The sequence below is a fragment of the Ambystoma mexicanum genome, chromosome 5p (genome assembly GCF_040938575.1).
Source record: "Ambystoma mexicanum isolate Mex_15411 chromosome 5p, UKY_AmexF1_1, whole genome shotgun sequence".
NCBI lineage: Eukaryota > Metazoa > Chordata > Amphibia > Caudata > Ambystomatidae > Ambystoma > Ambystoma mexicanum.
In genome coordinates, this window is record NC_090930.1 from 710,872,410 (window position 1) to 710,888,989 (window position 16,580).

Here is a 16,580-nt window from a genome sequence, read left to right on the forward strand (position 1 = left end):
AGTGGGGCTTGTGTGAGTGGGAGGAGGTGGAGAAAGAGGCCCCAGTTCAAGGTTCATCCCTCAGAGGGGAAAGTAATGGGTTCTTTTCCCATGGTTTTTTTCAGAGTCTAGGAGTTTTGGGGAAGTAATCTGAGCCATGGCAGATCCGCAAAGGAGCCCATGCAAAAAGCACACCTTAGACCACGTAAGCCAAAAGGTGTTTGTACATAGGCTGAATTTACTTCAGGGCAGGTTTAATATATAGAGAGTATTACAAATTATAATGTATGGCTGCATGATGGATTCGAGATCAAAAGACCTTTGAAGCATGTTGGCTCACTTTGCCCGAGAGTATGTTTAATTCCTCCCTCAAAACAAACCCCAGAAAAGTAATTTTGGGACTACTAAGCCAACTGGCAACGAGTAGCCAAGTGACGAATAGACTGTGTGAAAGGTGAATGTGGGAATCTATAAATAGGGTAGTTCAAGGTGAATGTTATGGTCACAAAAGGGAAGAGGAATAGGGTGTGTAGACCGTCACCCAGAGTGAAATATCTATGGCCACATACTGGCAACCAGGTGTGAAAGGAATGTGTCAATGGAGTTTACTATCTCACGATGAGATAATGGAATTAGAGCAGGGTTGTAAAATAATGCCTGTAAGGCTGGCTAGGTCAAAGGAAACATTCATATTAGGGACAACACTCTAGGAGCCACCATCCATTATAAGGCCTGTATGAAGAGACAGTCTAGCAACTTAGAGACTGGCTTTGAGGCCTCCCAGAACTGCTCCAGTGTTTCACAACACTGCACAAGAAAGAGCATAGCGCAGTATCTTTGAATTTCTTCCTAGGCGCCAAAGGCTATGAACAGCCACGTTTTATATTAGAAAAAGCTGAGAGGAACTACGTGCATTGTCAAATTATGGTGAGATTTGATCTGTGGCTCCTCTGGGGGAAAGCGCCTAGACAGGGCTTGCTGGATGTTTTTGAGGCCTGCCTGGAGCGTTAGGTCGATGATTATAGCGGTGTCAGAGGTTTAAATGCTCTTGGGATTAAGCTGGAATCTTGGGGGAATTCATCTGCATAATCTATCCTTTTAGACTCTTCTGAGCTGGGCCGCAGTAACCTTGTCCTGCAAATAGAGGGCATCAGATGAATCTAAAGTTCATATAATGGTTGTAGACTCTGATTAATAGCTTACATTTTCAGATCTATATTGGGCATTGTGGCCCTTTTTCTCATGAGATGAGGTCCACTAAAGTGTAATATTTTGATGTTTGTAGACTGCTGCATGATACCTTCCAGATGCTTCACTGCCCTTGTCAGCCTGGTTAAAGCAACATGGCATTGCTGTGAAAGGACATAACTAGACATAATGGAGCTCATTTAGAGGTTGGCGTGAGCACTTTCATACTACTGCCAACATATCTTTCCCCTTCTGCTGACAGTCTACTTCAGAGTAATGCTGGATCATGGCCATTGCACTCCAATGGCAGAACATCAGTATTTTTTTATGATGGGGAGCCGTGTCCAAAAGCAACCATACCAACATCTACAATGGTCCACCCACCACGACCAGCGAAAGTGACGTCAAACACCTTGCATCGTCAGTCCGTGCATCGGTGGTAGTGACATCAGACATCTTCTGGCTCCTGTCTGAGTGTCAATGGAAGTGATGTTAAAGACCTTTCAATGTTGGTCTGATCACCCTTGGAAACTACACCTCCACAAGCACTGCAAGACCTCCTACACAGCAGAGATGAGGGGGAACTAGAGAGCAAAGCATGAACCACATGGGAGTAGAAGGCGCTCCCAATACTAGAGATGAAAAGTGTCACTGCCCTAGAGGAGGGACATGGTACAGGTGAGTGAGACACAAACAAATCCCCACATAATGCCCAATGGTATACCATCCAACCAAGCACAATTATGTCTATACATGTTCTACGCCTCAACAGCTGATACACAGGTACATGTTAACTGATCTATCTACCGCACTAACTGTACATTCAACCAACCATGATGAACAGACTACCCTCCATGCGCAACCTCATCACACAGGCATGACATAGTAGAGTGAACATAAAATAATACAGTACAGTAAGCATGACGTTACTGCACAGGTCCCAATGAAAAGCTGCCTGTAGCACCCGAGCGTCGTACATGTGTGTTAGGGAGAATTCTCTGTTTAGGCTGAATTTTCTAACCTAGTGAGTCCCCCAGCAGCTTTGCTGGATTTCGGGAGTTTGTTTTTTTTCCATCCTGCCAAGAGTGAGACTCTTTTTCTCCCACTCTTGGACATGTATGTATGTAATTCCTTCAAATGTCAATGTGTTCTATGGGCTATGGGGTCTTTTACTCCATAGGGTCTCATATGTTTTTCTATGTGTGTTACACCGCACCATACGTGCCGTAACACGGGGGCGTCCTAGCGGATCCCCCACCATAGACTCCATACCCAGGGACTGACTACCGTCTCCCCGGGCATGTAAAGTCGCCATTGGCCTTACTAGTCCTAAATTTACTAACAGAACTAGTACAAACCATCTTATTGTGGACGTACTAATAGGAGTAATTCGATTACTCCTGGATCTGTTACTCGAGGGGGCACTGTTCCGTCCCCCCTCGTCGAGTTTTGGCTGGTGGCAGTGGAAACTACTTGTTATGTTCGACCCCGGACATAACCCTATGGGATTCGTCCCATTGTTGGAGATTGATACTTTTTCTCGTTAATCTCTAACGTACCACCGATCCACTTGTCTTAAATAAGTTTATCGGAGGTATTTTCTGCCAGAACTCGGTTTGAAAAATGGCGTCTGTGGTCGTCTCTGTGACTCCTAAACCAAAGGTCGAGCCCTTTGTCCCACTTTTGGCGGGCTCTGTACAGAGACCCTCCAAAGTGGTGCCATTCTGTCTGGGTTACCACAGGGGTGTAGGAGGGGGTTTAGGCACCCTGGACCGAGTTGCCTTGCCAACTCCGGTCGCACTCTGGAGTGATTGGCCCAAGTGGTGAGCCTCCCCGCTCACCACTTAGCATGTGTTGATTGACAGCTAGGCTGAATGAATGGGGGTTTTATGCATAAAAGCAGGGCTTTTGGGACTGGATCTTCAGAAGTCGCCACAGGACCTAAGAATCCGACGAGGGTAATGCTGAGCCGACCTGCACGACGACACCTCCGGTGGAGCCCTGCGGATCCGACTCACCACTTCCCGACGACAGAGGAGATCTCCCTGCCGGAGAGTCTCTTCCCCTGACTAGTGGGAACAACCAGTCCCCTTTGCTTTTTATTCGCCTCAGGACGCAGTGGTCGAATTGCCCGTGCAGAGCACCTCGGCAACCGGATAGCCACTACCCCTGAACTGCGACCAAAAGGTGGTGCCTTGTGACGGAGCACTCCGCGGCTGGTCTCTTCCCTGGTGGTGCACCGGACTTCACTTTCTTCGACGACGAGAACCTGTCTACTCTTGGCAAAGACCCGACGTGCATCCACCACCAGGAACAACTGCCCCCGCCGGAGCTGCCCTCCACAACAAGGTACCGTTTCCGCCTGGCTTCCCTTTCGATCGGTTCGACTGAGGTGTCTTAATCCTCTCCGTTCCGTTGGGTCGCCTCCAAGCTTTTCTCATTTGTTGTTCTGAACTGGTTCAATCTGCCGATAACAATTTGCTACAAAGACTTGAATGCATCTCCACTAGAGACTTTTTGGGACATCGCGCCTTGCCTCTCTCCGAGTGGGCCTGGCCTCTGAACTTTACGATCTATTGTGATTCTTGCCTTACAGCCTTACATTTTATCCGCGTAAGATTGAACTGTGTTGATTTCATAACCTGCCTATCTTTTTCTCTCCCGTCCTAACCAATATTAGAGTGTCATCTAGGTTGAGGTATACACCTGTGTCTGAAAATAAGTGGTGCCAGTTGAACCTAGAGTTGTCGAAATATTGCTAGGGGGATTGATCGTTTCTCCTTCGTAGAGTAATTGTGTTTGATTTGTTTGCCGTGACTTGCCATAGTGTTTTTCATAGATGTTTCGTTATAAATAAATACCTTAAAATCTTTACACTAAGCCTCGTTGCGTGTTTACTTGTCTTGCTGTGAAGAATTGCCCTATCTTGTATACTCCACATACTGCTCAACTCTTCTTGAGGGAAGTCTGACTGCTCAGCCACAGCTACCAAGTGAATCTGTGTGGTACAGACTGCTACCAAGTGGGTTCACCGCCCAATACCTGTAGTCCTAAATCTTTTGCAGTGGTCCCAGAGGGAACTGCACAGGTTTCTGCCTAACAATGTGGTGTAGGGTGTGGCAATGCACAGAGATGCCAACATCCCACACTTGCAAGTGCTGATGGTATTTATTTCTATTTTGCTCTATAGAGCAAGCAACACTTCATAGCAATTCAGCATTGGTGATGCTGCACATGAATATGCCATACTGCACAGATGGAGCTTGCATAAGCAGCAACAAGTATCGGCAAGCTACACAGCCAGCACTTCCAAGGGCTCCACGCATTGAATGGTAACTGAAAGCAGTGAAGAGCCAGTTGTCGCTCAGAGAGCCACACCACACAGCAGAGGATGCAAGACTCCGGGAGTGGTATCACTAGGACAACTTCAACAGTCCCCATCTCATAGGTGAGGGCAGTGATGTAGGAGAAAAAGTTGCCACCAGAAGACCTTGTGGGTCAGGAGCATGTGCAGGAGAGAGACCACCAAGACCAACAGGAGGATATGTATCATTTAATTGATGACCAGACTGATACTTAGTTCACCAACATACCACATATGTCAACCTTCAGCACACACCATCTCCACAAGATCAAGCTGATATATCGGACCACACAGCCATGTTGGTGGCGGGTCAACATTAGTTTGTTCAAAATACCACATGTGGACTGATGCAGTTGAACAACAGCTTCACATACTAAAAAGGATCCTCCAACAACTTGAGCAGCACAGTCAGCTCCTCACATGCCAGAATGACATCCAGGCATCTTTGAAGGAATCCCTGGATAGACATACTGTAGCTCTCATAACTCATTATAAACAGTTAAGGGAGGACCACTTGCAGTTCACTAAAAGAAGGAGGAGGCTGCAGTGAATCAATGCTGCACTTGCTTCCTTAAACCGAGGATTCACCTGTGCTGTCTCAGCTGTCAGCATCTTTCAGTGGGTCATGCAGCACTGTACTGAAGTCACCACATGGGTACAGGAGCATCTAACATCTGTGATGGATTTTCAGAACCAATTTTCAATAAGCACTTCTGCAGCTGTAACAAGCAGAGTCGTCCACATCTGTCATGTCCCGCAGGACATTATAGGAGACAACCTGACTCCGGGCATGGAGCCGCTCCAATCCCACACAACTGGAGAGTGTGGCAGAGGTCCAAGAACCAACTGCAAGGAGAAGACACAAGAAGTGAAGTTACTTTAGGATTTGTCATGAGGTGTCCTGAGGTGTCGTGTTGTGTACCTCACAGGGACATAGTGCTTTGAAACAGAAGACTCAATGTGCATGTTCCCATAACCCTCAGTCCCTGTTGGGCAACTGTGAAGGCACCACTGGATTCTACAAATGATGAAACCTATATACACCCAGGACTCTGAGCCCCTGTGAGCAACTGTGAATGCACCACATGTGATGTAAAGTGTATGCTCCCAGGACACTGAGCATCCCCTTGGACAACTCCGAATTCACCACAAAATTATACACGTGATGCAACATGTAAGCTCACATGATGCAACGTGCATTGGGAACTGTCATACTCACAATATTGAATGTGGACAGGGCACATTACTGGAGGGTCTCACATTGAAGAGTTATGTTTTCTGGTTTGGAACATTTTCTTGTATACTACTGATGTTGACATAAGGCTACCAATAGGGACATGACATGATATACTGAGCTCATATCGACCTGCTGGGCATGGAAGTCATGAGGGGACTGCAATCATTGAGTGAATCACTATATGTGGTGGCTTATCACTCATCATTTACGGATGTGTGAAACTGGTTGTGTGCCATGCTTGTGGCTGTGCAGCATATGTATAAATGTAAACTCGTGTTGGGTTATCATGCCCCTTGGTGCCAACTACATTGTGTGGTGCTGTACTCACCTCTAGAAGTAGTCACGTATCAATGGCAGTCTTATGGTTGTGAAGTCATTTGTGTGTTCTCTGTATTGTCTTTTTAATCCTCGCTGTTACTGTCTTTATCCTTTCGTAATGGCACTCCCCTCTGTATGGCTATGTTTTGTAAGACTCAGCAGAATGATGCTGCACACCCTGCGAGGCTTGCTATAATGTTAAAGTCAGACTTTCTATTGTTGATGGTGTGAACATCAGTTGGGAAATTGTTGTAAACCCTGACATGTAAAATGAAGGCATCAAGCACCTGTGTGGAAATGCTACTAAATGCCATTTGTGAGATGCCAGCAACACACCCCACAGAGGTCCTAGCTGTGGAAGTCCCAGTTCAGGGTGGAATAGTACAGGGTGTACACCAGCCGTTGACAATCCTCTTTGCTATGAGTCTTTGCTTTTGCCTTTTTCCCTGCTGCACCGGTGAGCACCCCTAGCTTCCTAAATACAGTGCTGGCGCTCGACTCTGCAGTACTCACCTATTATGCATTCACTTCTGCTGATCCTGCTGGTCTTCCTACTCACCTGTCCTTAAACTTTCTCCAATCACACAACAACTTCCCCTTTTCCTACCCCTTTTAATAAAACTCACATTTTTAAACTCACAGTAATTAATCTCTCTTGCACCTCCTACCTCAAACACAAAGCCGATGAGCTAACCATACCTTCCCTAACACCTATCCACCTCGCCTCTCTTCCTCTGAGACTCAACATTTTCTCACTGCATCAACTGAACATTGCACTCTGGAATGCTAATGGTCAATCTGTATGCAACAACACAGCCTTTATCACTGACTACTTGCATGCCTGCTCTCCTCCCCTAGGCTTCCTTGCTATCACTGAAACAAAGATTTCTCCATCTGACACTACCTCTCCGGCGGACCTACACAGCTCCAAACTATTCTTTATTCATTCTCCTCATCTGACTGACAGGGGTGGAGTCATTGGACAGCTGCTCTCTTGTCACCTCAACCCCTCACAAATCTCCATTGCCATGTTCTCTCCTACCTTTTTTGAATGCACCATATCTACTATTGCTCCACCTCACTCAGTTCACATTGTGTCCATCTATCGCCCTCCGGGTCCCATTGGAACATTCTTGATGAGCTTGGGCAATGCCTTGATTCTCTTTCATCCACTGGACATCAGCACATTATCTTAGCTGACTTTAACCTTCTCTCTTCAACCACTTCTCAGGACTCTGAACTGTGATATTTCTCCTAGCGACTCCAGTGTCCACTCTAACCATAACCTACCTAGGCAGACATGGGGTAACTCTTTTGATCTCTTATTTATCTCAACATCTCTCTCAACCACTAATACTACTCATACAACTTCCCTACCTGATCATTCTGTTGTTTCCACAACCATCTCCTTTCTAACCACTGAACTCTCCTCACCACTTGCCTCATCTATTACTGAAAGGAAATCTAAACCTTCTGCCATTCCTCCCTTTCTCTCGGACCTCCAGTTCTCGCTCTCCTCTTTCACACCTGATTCCTATTCTACTAACACTGCCTTTTTCAGCTTCCAATTCGTACTATGGGACTCATTCTCCTCTCACTTCCTAGTGCAAACGTTGACACTTAAGTCTTAGCATCCCCAGCTATGGGTCACCCCATGCATATACACTGGGGGTCATTACGACCCTGGCATTAAGGGTTTAACGGCGCCGTTAAAGGTGTAGGTGCCGTTAAATCCTTAATGCCTGATTACGAGGTCCCTTTGCGGCTCCCGACCTTAACGGCTGGTCTGGACCAGCCGTTAAAGTAGGGACCCGCAAAGGGACTTCCGAGGTAATTACGGTACTGCAATTTGCGGTACCGTAATTACCGCCTTCCCCAGTCCCATTGAGCCCTATGGGGCAAAAATGGGAATGGGGAAGGGCCAATGGTAAATGGGGAATTACCACCCCGCCATTCTTGGAATGGGGCGGTATTTCCCCATTTACCATTGGCAGACTCGTTACAATACCGGCAGCAACCATGGTGCTAATAGCGCCATTGATTACCGCCGGTGTTGTAATGAGGGCCACTGTCTCCAAACAGACATGTGATGGCTACTGTGCAAATGGAAGTCTACCCACTTGCATGAGGACCTTGAACTCTACCTCTCTGACTCTCTCAAGTCCTCTTTTCATAAAACGAAAATTGAATTCTACTTCACCTCCATTGACTCTCACTTCAACCATCCTTGCTGGCAGGGCACCCTAAACTCACTCCTCCTAAACCTATGACTATCAATTCCACTCTCACAGCTAACGGTCTAGCCAAAAACGTTGCGGCAACAATTTCCAAAATTAGAGACTATCTCCTGACCTCCCTCACACGCCCTACTCCTACTTTCTACACTATGCTTACTTTACCATCATCCTCTGCTTATATCTCCCACTTTTGTCGCACTAATACTCAGGAGGTCCTAGCTCTACTGATGAAGACGAATCCCTCTTGTACCCAATCAGACCCCCTTGACCTCAGCTTGTCAAGTCTATTTTCCTTTTAGTGTCCTGTCACCTTACTGAACTCTTCAACCTGTCCTTTGACTCTGCTAGTTTTCCATCTATTTTCAAAACAACCATGGTCATTTCTCTCCTAAAAAAGCAAGTGACTGGCCCGAACCTACTGGAAAACGTTTACACCGGGTTTCTCCTTCTGCACTACTCTAAAGTGCTTAAAGGAGTTGCATTAAATTGTGGTACACATTTGTTAGACATCCACAAACTTTGAGACCCCCTATAAGCAGGTTTGTAGCTCTGTCGCTCCACTAAAACTGCTCTCATGAATGTCTCCAACTTCAACACCTCTGCTAAGCACTCCAACCTGTCCTCTATCCTAATTCTCCTTCATCTGTCCGCTGCCTTTGACTCTGTCAATCACTCTGATCTCCTTAAAACTCTCTTTTGGGGATTTGCAATCAAGACTTTGCTTGGATTTAATCCTACTTGGCACCTCACCAATGCTCTGTCTCCTGGATCAACAAAGTATTTCTCAGCGCACTCCTCTATATGTTGCCATTCCACAAGGCTCTGCCTTGGATCCTCTCCTCTATACATGCTACACCTCTGCTCTTGGGGTACTGATATCCCCCTCTGTTTTCTCAAACCAACTCTTCGTGGCCAAGACCCACATCTTCTTTTCTTTTCCTGAACTCTCCTCTGATCGCTCTATCAAAATCTCCAACTGTCTCTCTGACATTAAATATTGCATGGCTTCACACTCTCTGATGTTAAATTGTACCAAGACAAAGGTGCTCTTGTTCCCTGCCAAATGCACTCTCTGTCATCTCTTCCCCTGCCTATCAAGTTACCACCTGATACACTTCTCTACTCTTCTGTAGCTAGAAACCTCAGCATCATTTATGATGCTTCTCACACCTTCTCTACTTACCTCTGCAAAACTGGTTGGTGGCTTGCCTCAACCTCCTAAATATTAGGAAAATCAGGCGCCTCCTTCATTTAACACTGCCAAGCATTGCTTAAACACTCTTTTCTCTAAAATGGACTACCGTGCCAGCATTCTCTTTGGTCTATGCAACTATGCTTTCTGTACTCTCGACAAGATCATTAACTTCACTTCCAGGACTCTCTTTGAATTGCCCCAAGTCACACCTAATTCCTTCTACTGTCACCCGGTTGGATGGCTGTTGGTACAAAAGAGGGGCCAGATGTACATTTCTTCTGCTGGTTCACAAATCTGTCCAAGGCACAACTGTATCTATCTCTATCCAGCTCTACAAGTCTTCTCTTAATCTCTGTTCTTTCTTACTTCTTTCTACACTTTCATGGAATTCTCTTCTGATTTCTGAAATCTGATTTCTTATCTATCGTACGTTCTTTTGTGAGCAAAAGAGCATTGTCCCTCTATGTTCCTTCCTATGTAAATAAATAAATAAATAATAGTTTCGATAAAAGGTCTGAAAACACCCACTGGAACAAAAATGCATAACACTGATCACCTTCACTATTGGTGGAAGGGATCTGCCACTATGCCATCAGTCAGGTCCATGATAATCCATTGGTTTAGACTGTAGATGTGTGTGTGCTCGGTTGACATCACCTGACGACATGCCCTTGGTAGATAGCCACAGGGTCTTTGCCCACGTTTGTGATGAGGCAAGTGGGTTGGGGGCAATGTATGCAAATGTACTATGTTATGTGTTCACATGTATGTTCTTTTGCTTCTCCTACAGCACACTTCATTGGTGTAAGTTGCAAGAGTACACACTTCTTACTCATGTGACACAGCAATGCAATGGAATACAACACATGAATAAGTGAATTGTTGGTAATGTGTTGTGGCTCCCCCACTAGGCTAGATGCATGAAACCGGATTCCCTGTCCTTCCAGGCACATAGAACTTCAACTTTAAATGTGCGTTGCTAGACTCACTGTACATGAGGTGCTGCAGGGTTCTCTGTTCTTCTCCATCTTCAGATGTCCACTTCCCACCCAGTGCTGCCAATGCCACTGCTTCCCTCGCTCGCGGTCATCTCTGTGTGTGTAGGTGTTTGGTCACTTACGCTAGGTGTGCCCCTGCAATCACCATCTTGCTCTGGTGGATGGATAGGCACAATTTCCATTGATTTGTGGAATACCCATCGTGGTCACGGTGTACTGGCAACTCCTATTTACTGGTTACATGCACGGCAACTGATTGGTTTCCTGATGGTAGTCAATCAGTGCTGCATCAGCATTGTGGTTGTGGGATTGGTGGATTGCTGTTGTTTGGGCAGGTTCACCATTCAGCACATGTGCCAGACTCGTTCTCAATGGAACCACAGCGTTCTCTGTTCTGTTGCTTTTCCGACAGTGTTTCTGCTGATTCCGGGCATACTTTTCTTATCGCTACTCTCTAAATGATCTCCGATACAACAGCCACAGAATGTATCATTTTGTACTAGTATAACAAAACCACTTTTATGTCCAAAAATGAAACGGAAGAATAAATACATGTACAAATAAATAAAATGAAAAATTGGGAAGCAAAAGTCAAAACAAAAGTGTTGAGCAGGGTTAGAAATAGGGGAATTGACCTAGGTAGAGGAAGTGTGTTTGTGTGGGAGCGTGGAGCACCCCATTTAAGCAAAAGGAAGGTGCATCTTAAAAGGAACAATTTGATGCGAACACTTCAGGCAAAGATGCATTTGCGAACAAAACACAGAACGCTTAACATTAAAAAAAAACTGCTGCAAAACATGTCAGAACACATCTCAGTCTAGCGTAAGACTTCCGGGCATGATGTGCAATAATGAAGGAGTGCAAGGTTTCACAGAGGAAGAAGCAGGCTCGTGTGTCGTCTGTGATGGGGCTGTGAATAAAAGAAGATGTAGTGTAGATAAGCAGGTGCTGGGCGGGAAACACCTAACTTGGCCTTGGAGTTGACCTTTGGATGTGTCTGGGTTTGAGTTAAGTAACCGAATGTAGATTGAAAGGGCCATGCCTTTGGAGATTGGTAGACTATCTTCAGCTGAGTGAAGTTATTGATTTGTGGAGATTAAGCACTGCATACCACCTCTATGGGCACATTTGTTCATGAACAACGTTAAATACTGCATCTTCTCTACCAGTGTCTCTTTACTGGGAGGTCCCATCAGGCGACGGTCACGATGATGACGGACAACGTGCTCGCCTTGGAAGCAAGAAGACGCAGAGTAACACGGGTTCGATCGCCAGGTGCGCGCTTAGCAACCTCTGGGTGTTAATTGCATTATAAATAACCAATTACAATTCTAAGACAATGGGAGAGCCTAATTCATCAGCTCTTTCCTTTTTCTCTCCCCTGTGAGAGATGACCATTTTTCAGTGAATCTTAGTCGTTTGTCACTGATTTAATTTCACCGCGCATGTTCACTTTGGATGGCATTATTCGGGATTGCACTGGTCCTTTAAGAAAATTACCTCTACTTTTCATAATTTAAGTTTTTTCCCGTGCCTCGTCCATCCTCTCAGCTGATCACTTCCATTTCTTTGCAGTAGATGTTGTCCTAATAATGTGTTGTTTTTCCCCTGTTGTTGTAATATTCCTTCAATGAATTCATCTACAACCTTGATTCTATCCAAAGGAGGTCAAGATATTGCTGTTTTCTATTTAAATGTGTTTCATTTATATGTCCACTAGATTACATCTGATTTGTAGTCCCTCGGTTTAGCATCATTGGTCGTTTAAATTCTGTGCCTTTTGAGGAATTGGACTGCACGACCATTATGTTCACTGACACCCATCACCTGTATTCATGCCTGAGCTATTGTTTTTGGTGTCCTCGGAGCTCTGGGCGTACTCCTCTGGAGGCTCCAGGGACCTGGATTGTCCTGTGGGTTGTGTTTTGTCCAATGTTATCATTGATTGAGTGGGTGACACTTATTTCACACGTGTTTCTTCTTTCTACTCTTACGCGCCTGATTAATTTCTTTCATAGGATTTTTCTTTTATTTTTGATTATTCTTGATCAGATACTTATGCACAATACATGTTAAGCACAGGGATCCCCTTTCAAGGCTTATGCTTAGTAGGGTGTTCTCTGTAAGAAAAAGAACAGAATTGAATGTGTAAGGGTGCCTAAGTAAGACTCGCACACAATGGTGGCATGTTTTTGGGTAAACTTTAATTAAATACTAATAGAAGTACCTGTTCTCCGAACGGGTTATGTTGACAGACTTGAAAACACTGATCCTCTGGGTCGCTGTTCCGATTTGCTGATCGCTTGATGTGCTTTTCACCCTGAAGTAAACTGCAATGAGAATGGGCGCATGTCGCTGGCTGACATAACCCGTAGCAGACTTTGGGGGGAGGCGAGAGTTGTTGTGCTGCTCCATATTGGGACCTTCTTTGCTCTCTCCCCACTTGTTGCTTCACCCTGGCATGGTGCAGTTCTTTGCGGTGCCTTACGGTGCAAATATCTTGGAAACCGTGCATCGTAGGGCCTGGACCTCGAGTTTTGTTCCTGGTGTCAGGACTGGTCCTTCTTCGACCATATTTGTGGAATCTGATAAAATGAGATGCCTGAAATTGTTATCGTTAGACTCATCATTAGAATCATCATTAGAATCAATAGAGAATCATTACTTATTGTTACCCAGTATTATTCCTTTAGGCATGGGTGCATCATGGTTAGCTACCCATTATTGCATTATGTTTAGTTCTGCTTAGGTACATGAAGAAGTAGCATCATTATAATTATCCACATATTAGACTGCCACTTTATGCATTAGCCATTGCCATGTTATGCATTTGAAGAGAAATAGGCCCTGTTGTATGAAGGGTTTGCTTTTAGAATTATATGTTTGCAATAGAATATAGTGCTTGCCATTAGGAAAGAAACATGCTAGACACTAGAGTTTGCAATAGCATGACACTTGCACTGTTGTATGTAGTGCTTTAGAGAAATGGTATATTTGCAGCATGACATGTAGAGAAGATGTTTTGTATTTTGCATTGTAGCGCTTAGGCTGAGAGAAATGTATTGTTTGCAGGATTGAGAACGATTGAGGCCTGGAATGACACACAGAGTCATATTTGAAATTGACATGAAGAGCCATTTTGTACACATTGTTATTCTTTGTAGTTACACAATTAGAGATATGTTTTACACACATGTACGCATGTTGAGTGTGTATTTAGAATGAGTTTGTATGTGGTTAGCGCTTGCATTGCGAGAAGAATAGCGTAAACGTTAGAAAGCAATAGACTGGCATTTGAATCCATTCTGATGAAGACAGTGCGGAGTACCACAGCACTGCGAAATGTTATGGTACACTGTGATAGAAAGTATTCGTAAACATTGCCAGAGAGACACAGATAACATGAACCCTTGTCCGAGAAGGGAGGCTAATCAGCTTGAGCTGTGAGCTTGGCAGAGGCAACACGAGGGATGGGGCCATGAAATGAGCGACATGGGGAGAGAGGAGGGAAGCCTTTTCACACAAGGAGTTGCTTTGAAAACGGGCACTAAGAAAGCATTTTGTAATGCAGACAGATGCCAACAGTGGAAGTCAGAGGAGAAATAGAGGGAATTAGGTGGTGTTTTTCACACCAGACACGGATGGCCATGAAAGAGATATGCAGGGTAATTCATAGAAATTTGCACAAAAATGGCGCACGCGGCTGGCGCACAGTGTCCCCGTGCGATACACTGCGCCAGCTGCGTGCGAAAAAATCCTTTTCATCGCACAGCGTATTCATGGATTTTAGCCTCTGAAACCAGCCGTGGCGCAGAGTGGCGCAGCGACCCTGCAGCAGAGCCAGTTACGCCCCCAAGAACGCCCTCGCGCAAGGAAAAGCCTTCAAAATCCCCAAATCATCGCAAAGGGCTGCGCTAACCCTGGACCAGTTCACAGGGCTGGCAAACAGCAAACGCCAAGTGGGGAATGTGTATTTCAGTGGTTCGCGGGAAGTTCCGCACGCGATTGTCCTGGGTACGTGTACATCAGGGGTGCGTGGGAAGTAACACACGCGATTCCATCAGGGCACGTGTATTCCAGGGGTGCGCGGGAAGTATCACATGCAAAAACAGCAGGGTACGTGTATTCCAGGGGTGCGCGGGAAGTACACAGGCAAAAGCAGCAGGGTCCGTGTATTTCAGGGGTGCCTGGGAAGTATGACACGCAAAAGCAGCAGGGAACGTGTATTTCAGGGGTGCGCGGGAAGTATCACACGCGATTCCATCAGGGTACGTGTATTCCATGGGTGCGCGGGAAGTATCACACGCAAAAACAGCAAGGTACGTGTATTCCAGGGGTGCGCGGGAAGTATCACACGCAAAAGCAGCAGGGTACGTGTATTTCAGGGGTGCGCGGGAAGTATCACATGCAAAATCAGCAGGGTACGTGTATTTCAGGGGTGCGCGGGAAGTATCACACGCGATTCCATTTGCACGTGTGGGTCCTCCCAGGTATTCCCTCTACACCCTCCACGGCCCCTGCAGGTGGCCCGCACCACAGGGGCCTACCCTGCACATGTCCCGCAGGCACCCCATCCACCATCCACCATGGCCATGCCCCCCAGCCAACCCACATGTCACCTTGCACTACTGCCCACCAACGCATGTCCCCCTGCACCCCCAGCCACCAGGGGCAGCCTCCACCAGGCCCCCACTCATGTCTACCATCACCCCCACCCCCCAGCAGTGCAGGGGCAGCCTCCACCAGGCCCCCACTCATGTCTCCCATCACCCCCATCCCCCAGCAGTGCAGGGGCAGCCTCCACCAGGCCCCCACTCATGTCCAACTCATGTCTCCCTGCACCCCCACCCCCCAGCCACCAGGGGCACCCTCCACCAGGCCCCCACTCATGTCTACCACCACCCCCACCCCCACCCCCAGCCACCAGGGGCACCCTCCACCAGGCCCCCACTCATGTCTCCCACCACCCCCCCAGCCACCAGGGGCAGCCTCCACCAGGCCCCCACTCATGTCTCCCACCACCCCCACTCCCCAGCCACCAGGAGCAGCCTCCACCAGGCCCCCACTCATGTCTCCCATCATCCCCACCTCTCAGCAGTGCAGGGGCAGCCTCCACCAGGCCCCCACTCATGTCCCCTATCACCCCCACCCCCAGCAGTGCAGGGCAGCCTCCATCAGGCCCCCACTCATGTCTCCCATCACCCCCACCCCCCAGCAACGAGGGGCACCCTCCACCAGGTCCCCACTCATGTCTCCCATCACCCCCACCCCCCAGCCACCAGGGGCAGCCTCCACAGGCCCCCACTCATGTCTACCACCACCCCCACCCTCCAGCCACCAGGGGCCGCCTCCACCAGGCCTCCACTCATGTATCCCATCACCCCCACCCCCCCCGCAGTGCAGGGGCAGCCTCCACCAGGCCCCCACTCATGTCCAACTCATGTCTCCCTGCACCCCCACCCCCCCAGCCACCAGGGGCACCCTCCACCAGGCCCCCACTCATGTCTACCACCACCCCCACCCCCCAGCCACCAGGGGCACCCTCCACCAGGCCCCCACTCATGTCTCCCACCACCCCCACCCCCCAGCCACCAGGGGCAGCCTCCACCAGGCCCCCACTCATGTCCCCTATCACCCCCACCCCCCAGCAGTGTAGGGGCAGCCTCCACCAGGCCCCCACTCATGTACCCCAGCCAACATGTCACCACAATCTAGATCCCTGGCCCTTATGGTCAGCCTCCAAATGGCAAACACCCACCTGAGTATTGCATCCACCCACTTAGAAATGGCAAAAGCATGTTATAACCCCAATTGCAAGTTTGGAAATGAACACATGTCTCTCACATACACCCAATGGGTGTCAGTGAATGTCAAAACCCATATCATGATATGCATGAAACCAATGAGATGATACTACACATTGAAGTTTGAAGAAAAAATATGTATTAAACGCAACATAAATTGAATCAAAAATAAACAAACAATAATGGAAATTTCTAAAAAAAAAAACAGCAGGTACGTGAAAGAATGCAAAACCACAAATCATAATGCAAACGAAAGGTGT